Source organism: Hordeum vulgare, chromosome 5H (assembly GCF_904849725.1).
Source record: "Hordeum vulgare subsp. vulgare chromosome 5H, MorexV3_pseudomolecules_assembly, whole genome shotgun sequence".
NCBI classification, from domain to species: Eukaryota; Viridiplantae; Streptophyta; class Magnoliopsida; order Poales; family Poaceae; genus Hordeum; species Hordeum vulgare.
Window position 1 is genome coordinate 209,652,044 of NC_058522.1, and position 16,882 is coordinate 209,668,925.

Sequence of the window (16,882 nt, forward strand, 5' to 3'; positions counted from 1 at the left end):
CCAGTTCCAACTGATGTGACAGTTGTACATCTGGTTTGGAGCGGCTTGGTATTTAAACCAAAAGGACACCCAGTCCCGGGACACACAGTCCCTACCGTATTCTCCTTGAGCTAAGGACACACAGTCCTCGCCCAACACTCGTGGTAAGTCTTCAGGGCAGACTTCCAAACCCTCACAAACTCGGTCACCCGGCGATCCACAATTGACTGCTGGATTGCTCTAGACCATGATGCCTAACCGTCTGGAGGATGCACAGTCCTCAAAGGTAAAAGGCTTCAGTCCCACACAGGAACAACTTCTTCAGTGATGCTCAATCACTAGGTTTGGTTTGTGGTTTCGGTGGGTGGTGTATTTCCTCACTGATGATTTACTCTCGAAAGCTCTGAGGAATTGGGTTGCTCCTATGACAAGTGTCAGTTTCTAGCGGAGCAGCCAACCAGCTAGTGGTTGTGGGGGGCGGCTATTTATAGCCTGGGAGCATCCCGACATGATTTGACATTAATGCCCTTAAATAATATGATCGTTGGAGTGGATAAGATCAGTGACTTGGCGTGGCTTATCGAAACGGTCGGGACTCTCAACTGTGAGAGTCCTCATGTCACTCATATTCCTCACTTGAGGCTTTTGGTAGGATTTGGCTTGGGTTGAGCATCATGAGGAAATCCATTCCATAGTGTTACTTTGACCCCCTTTAACAGTACGGTGTTCCTATTCATCAAATGCGAAGAAAGTAAAACAGAAAACGTAAATCTTCACGCTTCAATTTCTTCAGAACGGTTTTCTTCAGGAACCACCGATCTTCTCAATATCAATATCTTCATGAGGAATATCAATTTCATCGCAAATTCTTTGCGATTCATTTCTTCAGCTTCAGACCAATTTCTTCAACTGAAGACATATATTTTTAGGGGTCGATATTCTTCAAATATCTCAAACTCCTCAATGACTTATAGATCCTGTGTACACTTAACAACACATTAGATACTTAACCTATAAGTCTTCAAACCACCAAAATCACTAAGGGACACTAGATGCACTTACACTTCTTCATGAGAGTGTTCAGATTCCTCATGCCAGCATGCCCAAGTCATCGATGTTATAGCCATCCTTCTGAAGCTTTTTTAAGTAGACATGTGGGCGACTGTGGACCTTTAGAGAAATAAAAAATCTACACATCTACTCTTCTAAAGCCTTGAAAGACTTTGGATTTGTAAGATTCCATGATGAATACGCAATGATATTTGCGAAAGATGACAACCATATCAAGATCACAAAGCATTGAGACTGACATGAGGTTGAATCCCAGACATTCAATAAGCATCACTTTATGTGTGTGTAGATCCTTCGAGATTCCAGCCCTACCTAGACCCAATACCTTGCCTTTTTTCCTTTGTCAGCGTAGGTGATATGCTTCAGAATAGATGGAGCAAGTGTTGAGTCCATCAAGAGGTTCTTGTCACCAGTCATGTGATTAGTGCATCCACTGTCGAGGACCCACTCAGTGGCTTTAGGTTCTTCTACTTGCAGACGAATTAGTGCAACTTACGAACTCATATACTTCATATTGAAGAATATGACTTATAAATTTGTGAGATGTAATTTTATCAAACAAAAGAGTAGTAAAAGTAACATGAGGACATGAGAAATGAGTATTTTTTTCATGATTAGCTTGCGTCCTTTCAAGCAATTTTCACGTCTCCAGTCAATTCTTCACACATTTCATTTCATCTAGAGACATGACCCTACGCAAGGCATTAATTCATTTTCTTCACCACCCACATTTGGAGGGGTGGAAAAGAGTTCATCACTCTGCGAGCTCTATACGAGAAGGATGGCATGGAAGCTAGTGCACTTCGTTTCACAGGTGGGGGTTAGAGTACTTATATGAATACGCAGAAAATTCCCAATTGACCCTTAGATTTTCCCTGCGAAACAGAAGCATTAGCAAGAGAATTAGTAGAATTTTGACCATATGAGAAATTTGGTCAACGTTAAGACTTTGGTCCATATGAGGAGCTTGATCTAGGGTTCCTTTTCTTCATGGGTGGTGTCATGAGGACATTCACCTGAAGATTTTCCAAGAAGCTCTTGAAAACCTAGATTTTCCTCATAGAAAGAACATTCTTGTAGTTACACTACAGGAATCAGAGAATTTGCCATGTGCCTGATCTTTGTCGTCTGCTGGTAGATGGCAAAGAAGCTCTTTGCCGCCAGCTATCAAAAAACAGATGGCAAAGATACTCTTTACCATCATTCTTTTTTTGTCGTCTGCTCGCAGACAACAAAGATGAAATAAGTAGACGACAAAGACACAGCTGATGACAAAGATGGTTCAGGCACACGGTAAAGAGTCAACGCAGCTAAAGCGGTCTCCTTTATCGTCGGGGCCTCTTTACCGTGAGCCGAGGGCCTCTTTGCCGTGTGCCTCGACCCATTACCGTCATCTTGATTCCCACGCACACGCCAAAGGCAACGGCCATCTAACAGCTCATGTCGTGAGTCCATGACCTGCACGTGTCGACATAAGAGCCTCACACGCAGCGACACGTTTGCTTAGCCGTGTCACAACCAAACCACGTGTGGTCGCTGTCTCTCCCTCGGCAACCGAATCAAACCACCGCGTCCCCCTCCCTCCCCTAAAAAATCCCCAATCCTCTCGCCCCCTCCCCAATTCCCGATCTCCCCCCACACCGACCCCCGATGAAACCCTAGCGAGCGGCAGCGGCGGCGGCGGCAGCCATGGGCAACCCGGAGAAGCTGATGGCGCAGATCTTCGACCTCAAGTCCACGGGCAACATCGTAAGTCGCTCGACTCCTCCCTCGCCACCGGCAACCTCCAGAAGATGTCCGAGACCATGGACAACTTCGTGCTCGTCACCGGCGTCCACCGCCATGTGCCCCAGCCTGGAGCGGCAGCCCATCTTCCGCCTGGAGAAGACCGGCGCCAGCCCGCTCTGGTTCCCACCGAGGCCGGAGCCCACATGCAGGACGGCAAGAAAGGGCACCACCACCACCGGGCTGGCACTGCCAGTGGCGAGCTTTTTGGCCCGTCTGGCTCGTCTAGGTTCCTGCTCAGCGGGTGTGCTGCCGTCGACAAGATCCAGGAGGTGGCCACGGCGCCGGCGGCGCTTCCGGCTGCTGCCCCCGGTGGTGATGTCAGAAGGGAGGAGCCGGCTGCTCCTGCTGATGTGAAGAGCACAAACTCTACGCAGGAGCAGGTAAGGATACACTTCAGTTCTGTTTGTGAATCATTGCTGATTTTCTGCCGTACTACTCGTGTTCTGAAGATTTGATTCCACTCCTCTTGATACCCCAATCAAAAGAAAAAGATAATACAGAGGAAAATACTGAGTAGGTGGAGATGATGCAATCATGCAATCATCACTAATCAAATCAGTGTTAGACCCAAAGAATAGTCGTACAGTGCTTAATTTTATTCGGCGATTTGATTTAGGTATCTGAACTTTTAAGCCAAAGATGCAGAAATACAATGATGACAAGTAGTACATGTAGTATCTTTCGTGTGCAAATGATTGGTTAATTTGTTGGACACGTATTCCCAAACAGATTGCTTCGTTTTACTCCATAATGAGTAGTTCAAAGGGTGGTTGCTCTGAAGTAATTAGCTCTCTCCTTAATTAGTTTGCCGGCCATGGTTGCAGGTAGTGGCGCTGAAGGTGTCCCTGCACTGCAAGGCATGCACCAGGAAGGTGAAGAAGCACCTCGCCAAGATGGAAGGTGAGAAGAGTACCAACAACATCTCTGAACCTTTTTCTTCAGTAGACACACAGTAGTGTTCAGCAATTCAGTTTGAAAGCTATGCTTAGGTACCTAATCTAGCAAGTACTTTGAAGGTACAGATTATTATTTGTATCGAGATCTACTGGCTGATATATGTGCAATTTACAGCCCCACAACTTTTCACCAAGGCATTTTATTATTTTCTCGATGGATGTTCCAGTTTGGAGGTAGGTCCGGGTTGGCTTGATCTCAGGTTTGAGTTGTACAATCATCGTCTCCTTTGATTGGACATCACCGTGCATGTCCATTTTGGACCATTTAATTAATAGTGTATTAGTTAACTGATTGCGTTGAGGTCAAAGAATCACAATCCAAAACCGTATATTTCCATATTAGTGCTCATTTTCTATCTTCTTAGTACACTTCTGCACCAACGGCTATTTTACTCTATGATTGAAAATTATTCATATAAAATACTCCCTCCGTTCCTAAATATAAGTCTTTTAAAGCGATTTCACTAAGGGTCTACATGCGGAGCAAAATGATTGAATCTATACTTTAAAATATGTCTATATACATCCGTATCTAGTCCACTAGTGAAAGAACACTTATATTTAAGAACACGGAGGGAGTACATTATACATGCTCATCTATTAAGTGAAGCGGGTCCGGAATGGGACAGGGACCACATCTTGATGGGACGGCACCGACCTTTCCAGCTGCCTTGCCCCGCGCGCATGGGGGCCAAGTACATCTTGACACGACACGACATGCGCACGGCATGCTCCTCTCGAGACGCGTGCCCTCACTCCTCGCGCGTCGTGCGCGTCCGTGCCGGTCTCTCCTTGACTGTTTGACTTGAGGGAGCAGTTGGAAGCAGATTGACTGATGCGTGCGCGCCCGCTGCTGTGTATGTGCACTATGACGTGTGGCCCTTGTTGGCTGTTGGTCCACATGTAGGTCAGTTGGCGGGGTCACTTCTTAAGTTACCTTGTGCCTCATTTGGGAAGGAGAGGCGGTCAGCCCTACAAGAGCGGTGCACACGAAGGCATTAGGTGCTGGGTGGGGAGACGTGTGTGTACTGTGGCTGACGCGCGTGAGAGAGAGGTGGGCCAACCCTACACGCGTGCGATGCACATGAAGGAATTGGGGGTCGCGTGGGGCAGCGTGCGTGTACTCTGGCTGACGTGCGTGAGAGAGATGGCTCGCGTGTGAGGCTGGATGTAATGAGTAGTATCATACATACATAGTACACCCGTAATGCATAGTATCATATCTTAGTATCATAAGATATGTTATTTATTGTCATGCATAACACATAGTAACACCACATTTAATATGATACGGTATCATGATATGGTACTCAAGCCTCTCTTTCTTCATTTAATTCTATGCCACATCATCAAAACTGTTTAGTTGACATGCATGATACTCCCTCCGTTCCTAAATATAAGTCTTTAAAGAGGTTTCATTAGTGGACTACATACGGATGTATATAGACATACTTTAGAGTGTAGATTCACTCATTTTGCTCCTTATGTGGACTCCTAATGAAATATCTTAAAAGACTTATATTTACGAACGGAGGGAGTACTAGCTATGGTACTTCATTACGAGCAGCCTGATGCAGCACAAGGCATGCGGGGCCACGTGGGGCCTGCGCGTCGTGTTGTTGTATGTTTCCTACGCTTGTCCCTGCTTTGTTTGTGATTGGATTTCCCTACCGTTGAGGGTTGGCTTCCTTTTCTCTGTCTTCTGCCCATTTCTTCTTTCTTTGTCTCTCGATCCCGCTGCTTCGTCCACTTGTTGTTACCGTTGTCCCGCGCTGCAACGCCTTCTGTCGGTCGCCTGCTTTGTGCCCTTCGTCCATCGTTTTGCACTACGGTTTGCAGCCATGTCTGCTGTTTGCTTCGTGGGTGCTGTTGGTTAAGGTTCATCCTTTCCGTCTTCTCATGTACTTTTTCTTCTGGTTCTTCCTGCGATTTGCTTGTTCCGCCGGTCGCCTGCTTTGTGTCCTTTTTCTCATGTCCTTCATGGCTTGCATTTTGTCCGTCCATGTGCAGCTTGCTCCGTTCTCTCCTTGGATACTTGGTTGACGCTTTGGTGATCCCCACTGGTTCCGCCCGTTCTATCCAGGTTAGCGGATGCCTCCTCTGCTTCTCCGTGGGTGGGTGTCTATGAGTTGTTTGATGAAACGTCGACTTTATTTGCTTTACTTTCCTTTGGTTCTACTTCTAAGTCATTGTATGACCATGATGATGTGTAGCCTCTCTTTAGATAGTATTTTGTGTTTGGATGTACTGCTACAATTATGCTTGTTGAGCATGAAGCCATATTCTTTTTTATGGTTCGTTTGGTTGTTTAATGAGCAGTGTGTTATCGGTTAAACCTAGCTCCAATATATATTGCTGATTAGGTCTGCACCACTCCATGCCATTGTTACGTGTTGATTAGGTTTCCTTTCTTCGATTTGCAGGTTTTCTTTGTTTTTGCCAGCGTAGAGGTCTGGTTATTCGAGATCACTACACATTTGGAAGATTAAAGTGTCGCTTAGAATTAAAATGTTCATGTGGTTTGTACACAAGGAAATGGTATTAACCAAGGATAATTTGATAAAACGAAGATGGATAGGCTATTCTAGATGTTGCTATTGTGGTCAAAATGAAACAATTAGACACCTCTTTCTTGATTGGATAGGCTATTCTAGATGTTGCTATTGTGGTCAAAATGAAACAATTAGACACCTCTTTCTTGATTGTCCTCTAGCAAAATTATTATGGCACCTGGTTCATATTGCTTTCAACATCACTCCACCAACAAATATTAATATGCTATTTTGAACGTGTCTCAATGGAGTAGACAGAACTATAGCAAATCATATCCGGATTGGAATGTGTGCATTATTTTGGGCCATATGAACACTAGAAATGACATGATTTTTCATGGCAAAATCTTCAATAACTTTTTGCAGGTTATATACAAGGCCACGTCTTGGATCCATACGTGGTTGTTACTCAATCATGCCGACTACATGGAGTTTATGGTTATTGGGTGCAACCAGTGGGAGCCGGTCGGACAAGCTATCTTCAGCCGATTTGGATGTCGGGCTAATAATAGGCTAGGTGTACAGGGATCGTAGCTTGATTTTGGTCTCGCCGGATGTGACAGTTCTTTTATTTTAATTATTTGCTTTTGTCTTGCTTAGATTGTGAGCCCTTTGTGGACATACAAATTTATTTCTATACTTGCTTAATAATATGGCTACATGCATCAATTGATGCAGAGGTCGGGGGCTTCATTCCTCCTTTAAAAAAAAAAGAGGCCTGGTTGCTAATAATAGGTAAAAAAAGAGGCCTGGTTGCTAATAATAGGTTAGGTGTACAGGGATCGTAGCTTGATTTTGGTCTCGCCGGATGTGACAGTTCTTTTATTTTAATTATTTGCTTTTGTCTTGCTTAGATTGTGAGCCCTTTGTGGACATACAAATTTATTTCTATACTTGCTTAATAATATGGCTACATGCATCAATTGATGCAGAGGTCGGGGGCTTCATTCCTCCTTTAAAAAAAAAGAGGCCTGGTTATTGGGTCAGCCGTCTCCGTTTTCTCCTTGTTGTGTCGTCCTGCTGTTCGCCAAGGTTTGTTGATGTTGTCTCTCCTTTCCTTCTTGCTGTGATTTCTATATTTGCTATCATATTGTGTAGACTGCTAATCGTTTCATTGTATATTCCGGGTATGGCTGGGTGTCATGTGCTTTATTGTATTTTGTTTTTGTGTGTCACCACGATGTGTGCGTTCGTTTGTGTCGTTATACCTGTTTTGGAGGTCATGGTGGATCGATGCGCTTTATCGTCTCGGTTGTATTTGTATGAGGTTGTAGAGGATGGCTCTGTCCTTGCTGGTGTAGAGATGGAGCTTGCCGAGGATGGCTCTGGTCCACTTGGTTTGGCTTCATCAATGCTTATGAACAAGTTGCGCTACAAGCTATACGTTTTTTGCAAGGCCTCTATGGGTTTGTCACTCATGACTATAATTATGACTATGATGGTTTATAGGAGATCTGCGTGTTCATCTATGATTATTGCAGTCTCTGCTATTCGTCACGTAGTACGTCTAGAAAGCGAGTTGCTCCATTTGCGTTCTACACACGCCAATGTACCCGTTGTTGCATGTGTTGTCCTCTTTCGTCTAAGTTCGACTTGGGCGTGTTGTACTCGTGTATCCTGTCGTCTCTCCGTTCTATCTAGCTATCTAATTCAGGGCTACCATCCTGGTTTGTACCTCATGTTGTTTCACCGCTGGCCATGCCCGACCTGCAATAAATTTCTCATTTCTTTCTTACTTTTTCTTGCTTCTGCTTGGTTTCCTGTACTTCCATTGAGAGGTTACATGTCCTTTTGATGTACATTTCAAGGGTTTGTTGTTTAGCTTTTACTCTTGGGTTTTATTTACTAATTTGTGCCCTTATTTGTTGGACCTTTTGCTAAAAAAACAATTTGTCCACGGTTGCTTAGAGGGTGCTTGGATCCAAGGGACTAAAACTAGTCTGCCTTAAACTAGTCTATTCGAGAGGCTAAAGTTTCAAGCACCCCTGACTAAAGAGAGACTAAAACTAGTCTAGAGACTAAAATCTTTTAGTCACAGCAACCCCTACTAAAATCTTTTAGTCCTCTCTCTCCTCATTTAATCTCTCCTCGTTTTACTCTTTCATTTAACACAACAGCAGTGCGGCTACAGCCTTCTAGAGCGGTCAAACCAACGGTGCGGCTACAACAGCGTCTTTTTCTTTCCCTTACCTGGAGCGCTCCTCTCTCATTCCTGCTCCTGGTGGCTCACGAAGGAAGCAGCTGAATAACCGTCCATGGCCTCCAGCGGCTGCCTCCACCTCCGCTGTTAGACGTCGGCTCGGCCCACTGCCGCGCCTCCCCCTCCGCGAAAATTTTACTTTACTTGTATGGAAAAAGAGCACTGCGAATCACCACACCACGCTCTGCATAGTGCATAGTGCATACCCGAACGGTAGCCGCTGCAGGTTTACAGCGTGTTCGTAGCAGGGCTAGCAGATTACCTGCTCCACTGTTGCTCACATTCAGTTTTTCCATCAGTTCAGTGGCATCTACAGGCGCGCCCAAGCATTTGTATTTTTTTTTGTATGTTGCTAGCATTTGTATTTTTTTTGTATGAGCAACAGTAGTGGCGGGAGCAAGATTCGGTCAACTGACGTGGGGGAGGAGTTGGCAGTAATAGTGGTAGGATTAGGGGAGAGGGAGCATAATAAATGCTCATTAAATTAATTTTAGTCTCTTTAGTATTTTGGATCCAAGCATGGGTAAGGCTAGCAAGTTTTAGTCCCTCTACTTTTAGTCATGGGACTAAAACGTATCCAAGCACCCTCTTAGTCTTTCTATTTCATTCGTGCCATTGCAATCTTATTGCAGTTCTTTGTGATCACTACTTATGACGCCCATTTGAACATCATGCCTCCGTGACGCTCCGTTGTTCGAAAGGCCAGTTCAGTGGACCACCAGCCACCTCCACCCCGCTCTGTTCGGCGGAGACTATCTTACTCTGGACCACCAATGACTTATATATCCTGAGGCTTTCCCAAAAGAGCATGTATGATGTCTTGTTTAAATCTAGCTTTTTTGTGGTTAACCGGTGTTCCTTGTGCACCCCCTGGTCTCTATTCCTACCTATGATGTGACCTTCAATTTTCTTAGATGGTGGTCCCGGTTCATAGTCCAAAGATTACGGCTCGTAATAGGAAGAGGTGCAGGGTAATTGTTGATAGGTTTACAGGACACGAGCCTACTATTCGATCACCCTTAGAGACTGATTGGGTTGGGTCCACACCTGAGGAAGCTGAAATATTGAAAGGTATGTTGGCTGCAGGTTTCCATGTAACCTATGTTAGAGTGCATTGCTTCCGTACTATTTTTACTGAGCCAAAATAAATTTGTAGTTGGGTATTGTCGTGGTTTTGTCATGACAGATGTCCTTGTGAACGGACTTAGTGGTGAGGGCATCATCGCGGTGTGGCGACTTGAAGGGGTTAATCGGGAACCAGAGGCGGATTTATCCAGGTTCGGACCCTCTAAAGGAGGTAAAAGCCTACGTCCTGCTTTGTGTCTATATTGATGGGGATCTCGATTACAAGGATGCGTAATTGCTAACCTAGCTATCAAGAGTTTCTTACCTGATATTTCTGGCTTGAGGGTTCTCCTTTTTATATAGGTAGAGGCCGCAAGTTTACAACAGAGTCCGGGTCAAACAAACACCCGTGACCTACTTCAATTCTACTTCATCTTGCTTCCCAAGTTAGGAAAACTTCTGGTGTCTCCTACCTTGTGGGCCTTGAGTCGTCGTCTTCTGGTGTGGGCCGTCAGGTGGCTCACCAGATATGTCTTTTGGTGAAAGCACAATTGCTTCCTAGGGTAGTTTTGATAATTGTTCACAACATATGCATCATTGGACTAATATGTTTTCCACGTATATTTTAGAAAAGTTCAAAAGATGCTATGGCTAAATGCTTATGTGGACATGCCCCTTGATGCAAGAAAGGAATAATATTGGCCCAAGCTTCAAGCTAGAAGACTCTTCATTTTATGTTTGTGAGAAATCACTTTTGAGTCCATAGGAAAGCCAATACTATTAAAAGGGGGCGAGGTAGTAAAACGAACTGGTTGCTCAAAGTGCTCAAAGATAGCCACCAAAATACTCGATCATTTTCCCACATATCCATTCTCTCAAATTCCATATACTCAAATTCGGTGTCACCAACTTCCACATTTCGGACCCACCGAGTTTAACCTCACACAGAAACCCTAGCCATTCCCACTAAATCGATGCAACCGAATCCATATCGGTGCTACCGAGTTTAGTGTGACCGACATTCTATTGCCAAGATACACAAAATTGGAATTTCGAGTTTGAGTATCGGTGCCACCGAGTTTGGGCATGTGACCGTTAGCCACCGTTTCGGTGCCACCGAGTTGTGTATATCGGTCCCACCGAGATTCAAAAGTTCTACCTTTTATGCTAATCTGTACCATCGAGTTTGCCCCTTGAGGAGTAACGGTTGGATTTTGTGTGCTACCTTTATATACCTCTTCACCCACCTCTCACTCGTGGGAGAAGCACTGAGAACACACACTTCATTGGCAGATCCATTTTCTGAGAGAGAACCACCTACTCATGTGTTAAGACCAAGATATTCCAATTCAACCATTTGAAACTTGATCTCTAGCCTCCCCAAACTGCTTTCCACAAAATCAGTCTCTCCTACCCATGCATATTCGGTGATAAAGTGATTTAGTGTTGAGGAGACTATCTTTAGAAGCACAAGAGAAAGGAGTTCATTGATCTACCACATCTATTACCTTTTGAAGGGTGGTGCCTCCTAGATTGGTTAGGTGTCGCTTGGGAGCCTCCTACTTCGTGTTGTGGAGTGGAACCAAGGTGTTTGTAAGGGCAAGGAGATCGCCTACTTCGTGAAGATCTACCGTGAGTAAGGCTAGTCCTTCATGGGCGGAAGCCGTGGTGGAATAGACAAGGCCACTTCTTCATGCAGCCCTTATGGGTGCAGCCCTCCATGGAGTCTCGCAGTCGTTACCCTCCATGGGTTGAAGTCTCCACTAACATGGACATACGATAGCACCACCTATCGAAACCATGCAAAAAATCGCCGTGTCAACCTCATGCATTTGATCTCCCTACCTTACTCCTTTACTTTACACTTGCATGTTTTACTTTCCACTACTATACTCTTAGAAGTGCATGTGTAGGGTGTACTTGACTTGTTATAACTGCCAGAGCTGCCTCTCAACTAAAATTGGGAAAATGTAAAAACATTATCTTGTCAAGTAGTCTAATCACCCCCTCTAGACATACTTTCGATACTACAAGTGGTATCAGAGCTTTGGTCTCCATTGCATTGGTTTCACAACCGAGGAGAGTATGGTGTCTAGTGAGGGAAATTATCACCGTAGAGGTCCATATTTCGATGGTACTAATTTTGCTAGTTGGATGGATAAGATGAAAATGCATATTCTTGGCTTTGATCCTCATGTTTGGGCTGTCATTCGTGTTGGTGTACAAGGTAACTTATTTGGAGAAGTACATGCACTTGACCTTGATGTGATAGGTGATGAACTGAAGATGTTGCAACTCAATGCTCAAGCCTGCGACATCGTCTTCAATTGTCTATGCCCCGAAGAATTCAACAAAATCAGTCGTCTCTAGAATGCAAAAGAAATTTGGGATAGTTTGGTTGATATGCACGAAGGTACTGATCCTGTGAGAGAATCTAAGTTGGATGTGCTTCAAAGTTAGCTTGACAAGTTCAAGATGAAGGATGGTGAAGGTGTCTCTGAAATGTACTCTAGGCTAGATCTCATCACAATGAGATTGCCGGCTTAGGAAGCGAAGAGATGACCGTCAAATTCATCATCAAGAAGATACTTAGTAATCTTGAAAGTATGACACAATGTGCACATTGATCCAAATGATGCCAAACTACAAAGATCTCAAGCCAACTGAAGTCATTGGTAGGATTGTTGCTCATGAGATGTCACTCAAGGACAAAGATGAGGTGCACAACAAGTTAAGTGGTGCTTACAAAGCTTCATGTGATGCTCCCGCTACTTCAAAGGACAATCTTGTCACTGATGAAGAGATAAGCCTTGTGGTCAGAAAATTTAACAAGTTCTACAAGAGTAGAAGCAAAGAGAGAAGCTCAAGCTCAAGACATGATGAGAAGCGTTTGTCGAGTCGTGACCGAAACCGCTACAATTGTGGGAAGCCGAGAAACTACTTCAATGAGTGCTCGACTCTCTACAAACGGAGAGAAGATTCACCTCGAAGACGAAGCTCAAGAGATGAGTCACCTCACAGAGAGAGAACGAGTAGAGAAGATCACGATGAACGAAGACACTCACGGAGAGGCAAATAATCAGAGAAGAAGGACAAATACACCAAGAGCAACTCAAGAAGAAGACATCAAGCTCATGTTGGTGAATGGGCTTCTGGCTCCGAGTCTGACCACCATTCCGAGATAAGGTATCACTCCAACTCTGACTATAGTAAAGATGAAGGTGTTGCCGGCATTGCACTTGTTTCCTCCAACTCCTACGACCTATTTGATTCACCAAATGAGGGGTTCGAAAACTGCTTCATGGCTAAAGGCCCCAAGGTATCACACCCCAAGTATCTTGATTTTAATAGTGATGAGGATGACTTGTTAGGATAAGATGACTTGATCTTTGATAAAACTAGTGATTGCAATGAAAATGAACTTGCTAATTATCATGCTAGTCAAGAGAAATCGAGTGATGATGATAAGAAAGAAATTGAATGACTAACTCAAGAATTAAAAACTCTTAAGTTAGCTCATGAGACTACTCTAGAAGATCATAGAGAGCTTGCAAGAACCCTTGAGAAGCTACGCTTCGAGAAGCTCAACTTGGAGCAAGAGCATGAGTTCTTAAAAGCGATCAATGATGATCTTCGAAAGAAGAGTTCTTCTTATCTAGCCAAACAATTACTTTTGTCTAATTTTGTTCCACAAGTTAAACCTAGGAACACTGGTAACAAAGGCAAGAAAGTTTCTTCATCTAGTAACAGCAATGCTAAAGGCTAAATCCAATAATGTTGTTGCTAGTAGCTCTATTGATTCCAGTAGTGGTTCTCTTAGCCAAGTTACAATTGAGCAAGAAAACGATTTATTGAAAGGGATTATAGAGAGAGGTGTCTTCAAGAGTCTTGCCGAAAGTAAGCAATTTGAGGAAATTGTGCGCAAGCAAGGAGGACATCGGAAGAAGCAAGGTGTTATCTACTTCAACGTCAACGGAGATGATTGGGAAGAAGGTCCATACCCCATTCCTAAGTTTATTCCCCAAGAAGAGAAGTATGATCCTACTCCTCCCGAAGGAACAAGCTCACAAGATGGCCTTCTACCACAAGACCACAAAGGCAAGGGAAAGCTTCAACATGACATTGACCTATTGGAAGAAGAAACCCAAGCAAGGTCAAGTGGGTTACCAAGGACACTACTATCTCTACCTCAACTAGTGCTACCACAACTCCAAGGATTCCCATCATTTTTATGTGGATCCCCAAGAGGAAGAACTAGAAAGTTCTTGATGGTAACTCCGCCAATGAATTTCAATCTTATTCATTTTGGCAAGAACTATATGCAATCAACCTCAACCATATGCATTAGCTCAAGGAGTCACACATTCCCTCAAAGGTAAGCAAGGGACGAGGTAATTAATGCATCTTTGGACATCATACCACATGTATTTCACTCCAGGTCCATAGATATTCTTGTATATGTTACTTTTGCTTTGGGACTAACCCATGTAGGTGAGAAGAGTAAGAAACAACAAGGATTGCTCCCAACTCAAGATGATCTTCATCAACATTGAGCATCCACCACTACTTCATCTACTTGAAGTCTTCTACGACAAAACCCAAGGTTAGTTGATCCCTCTTAAGGGGGATGTCATATCAAGGGGGAGCTTTACTCTAAATCTTGTGTATAAGCATGTCCTAAGGATATGAACACATTAATGCTTATGTAGAAGTGGTAACCCCACTTGCGCTTAGCGATGAGTATGACCTATGATAAAGTATTCTTACTTGGCTCCTGAGTGAATATACTCGCATATAGATGACTTTGTCATCGCCCAAGTGCTTGATAGCTACTAGGATGTTTGTGCACGTTCACCAAATTTTCTCTATCATTCTTATTGTGAGAGCATGTTGGTCTGCATGTGTTTGCTCCTTCAAGGACATACAATTGTTCTTATTTGGCTCTTGAATTATCTTTTGCCAGTTGGATGGACAAGAATGCCTAGGACACTTCTCTAGGTATCTATGATATCTCATCTCAAGTTCTATTCATGCTTCATCACAAAACTTGAACAAACACTTGTCGGTCCCTCTATTGGAAGGTGCACTCGGAGTTTCGTATCGTCAAAGGCTGACATCCAAAACCTCTTTGAAAATCTCGGTGAGACCAACTTCACAAAGTCGGTTCCACCGAATTTCCAAAGCTAATCTGGTTTTTCCATCTCCGTACCACTGAAATCACAAACTCGGTTACACCAAGTTTCCATGTCAACTGACAGTAGAGGAACTTGGTGACACCGATTTTGTAATCTTGGTGACACCAACAACGAAAGGGTATATATTCCACCGGACCGAATCTTTGATTTCAGTTCGTCAAAGTCATTTCGTCTCAAGCCCTGTGCTGCCCCCTGGACCCCTTGTCATCGCCCTTGGCTCCCCGTGCATCTCCGCTGCTAGGAATCTCCGTCGCCGACGGATTCTTCACCAACGTCATCGCCGTCGCCGACAGATTCTTCACCGTCGTCATCGCCGTAGCCGGACCGTTGCCAAGTTAGGGTACGGGTCCGCCACTTTCTTTTGCGCCTTCCCAATCTATCACATGTGCATTAGAATATTTATCCACAAGACATAGTGTGCAATCTCTCCATCAACCAGATGCTCCTCTAGACTAGAGGACGAGAAGTTTTTAGGGTTACCCATCCGCAGAACCCAACTCGGTGCCTCCGAGTTACAAAACTCGGTGCCTCCGAGTTACAAAACTCGGTCCCACCGATTTTGAATCTAGGGTTACTGAGAATGGACTCGATGAGACCAAGTTGTCACTTTTGGTGCAACCGAAAGTGATGACCAAATTTCTGTTAAGGAGTGCATTTGTCTCAGTAATTCCAAAAATTCAAACTCGGTGCCACCGAAATGTGATTTGCAGAAAGCTAAAACTAAGAATTTATTTGTTCAAATTTTCAAAAATATCTGAATTGTGTGATGCTCAATCCTTTTGTATTTCCTATATCTACTTCACAGGTTTTGCTGTTTGTTGCTGAGTTTCTGTTAGTCTACCAAGATGTGTGGATCAGATGATAGTGAGAATGATTTCAAAGAGCCTAGTGTTGAGATGGACTCAGGCACTAGTATAGAGAAGTCTGGCTCTGACCCTGGATCCTACATATCCCATGGCTTTCCCAAGGCAGCCACCGGGCACAAGAAGAAACTGAATTCCAATGAAGAAGACTTAGACTTTGTGCTGGAGGAAACTTCAGCTCCTCCTAAGGCTCCAAGGAATATTGTTAGGAAAGAAAACGCTAAACTTGTTGATCTAAGAGCACCTAAATCTGCAAGGCAGAGCACTCCACTTTCCACTAAGAACTTGCCAAGAAGGCTGGTGTGAAGAAGCCCAGGAAGCGGTCAGTTCATCTTGTTCGGGATAAAGACTTCCATGTATGAGGACCCTGAAGAAGATGCTGGTGAAGATGAGATCCCAGCTCCTCGCAAGAGGAAGCTCATGGTTGATCCTATGAAATCTGCTCCTAAGCCTCGTGCCAAGGCAAAGATGGTTGTATCTCGAAGAAAGACTACAAAGGGCATCCCTGTAGCTGCCAAGGAGAAAGGCCCTGCTTCTAGTGGCCCTGCTGCAGAGGAGGTAGAAGATGAGAATGCACCTGTTCTCAGGAAGATACGACCAGTCATGCCAGTTGACAGTGCTGCTCACCTTGTAGCATATGATATGAGGAAGAGAAAGGATGCAGGTTTGAGGAAGTGGAGAGTTGTTGACCCATATGCCGTCAGAAGAAGAACTGATGTTAATCCAAGGTTTCACACCAACGAACAACAAGACTTTTATGAGACTATCCTATTTGACAAGAGTCCTCGTGTCAGTGATATGCGGTATGTTGACTGGGAACACATCAAGGAGAATGAGGATTATTTTCCCCATGTCCGAGAAAATTTCACGTTAGTGGACATTAAAGACTTTGTTGGAAAAGAGATGACCCCATGAAATGATGAGCTGATCATGCAATTTTACTCAACTATTCATTTCTATGGAGATGTGTAACGACCAAGATGCGGTCCTTTCTGATCTGGGGGTCGAGGCCCCCGAATAGGAAAGAAGCGCATCTAAGCGTTTCGCAAGCAAGTAAACATAGCACAAAAATATAATTACAAGTAGACAATTTGGGATTCAATTGTCTTCTTATTAATATTACAGAGTACAACGCAGATACAAACAAGGTAGTTCCGGTACGGACTACAAAACATGGAAAATGCTATGCTACCCGCTGCAGGCCCACGATCAC

General features: G+C 44.1%; 1 pseudogene; it reads left to right on the forward strand.

Moving 5' to 3' along the window:
- The first annotated feature begins 2,571 nt into the window (after window positions 1–2,571).
- On the forward strand, window positions 2,572–6,800 carry LOC123452185 (annotated as a pseudogene).
- Window positions 6,801–16,882: the final 10,082 nt, after the last annotated feature.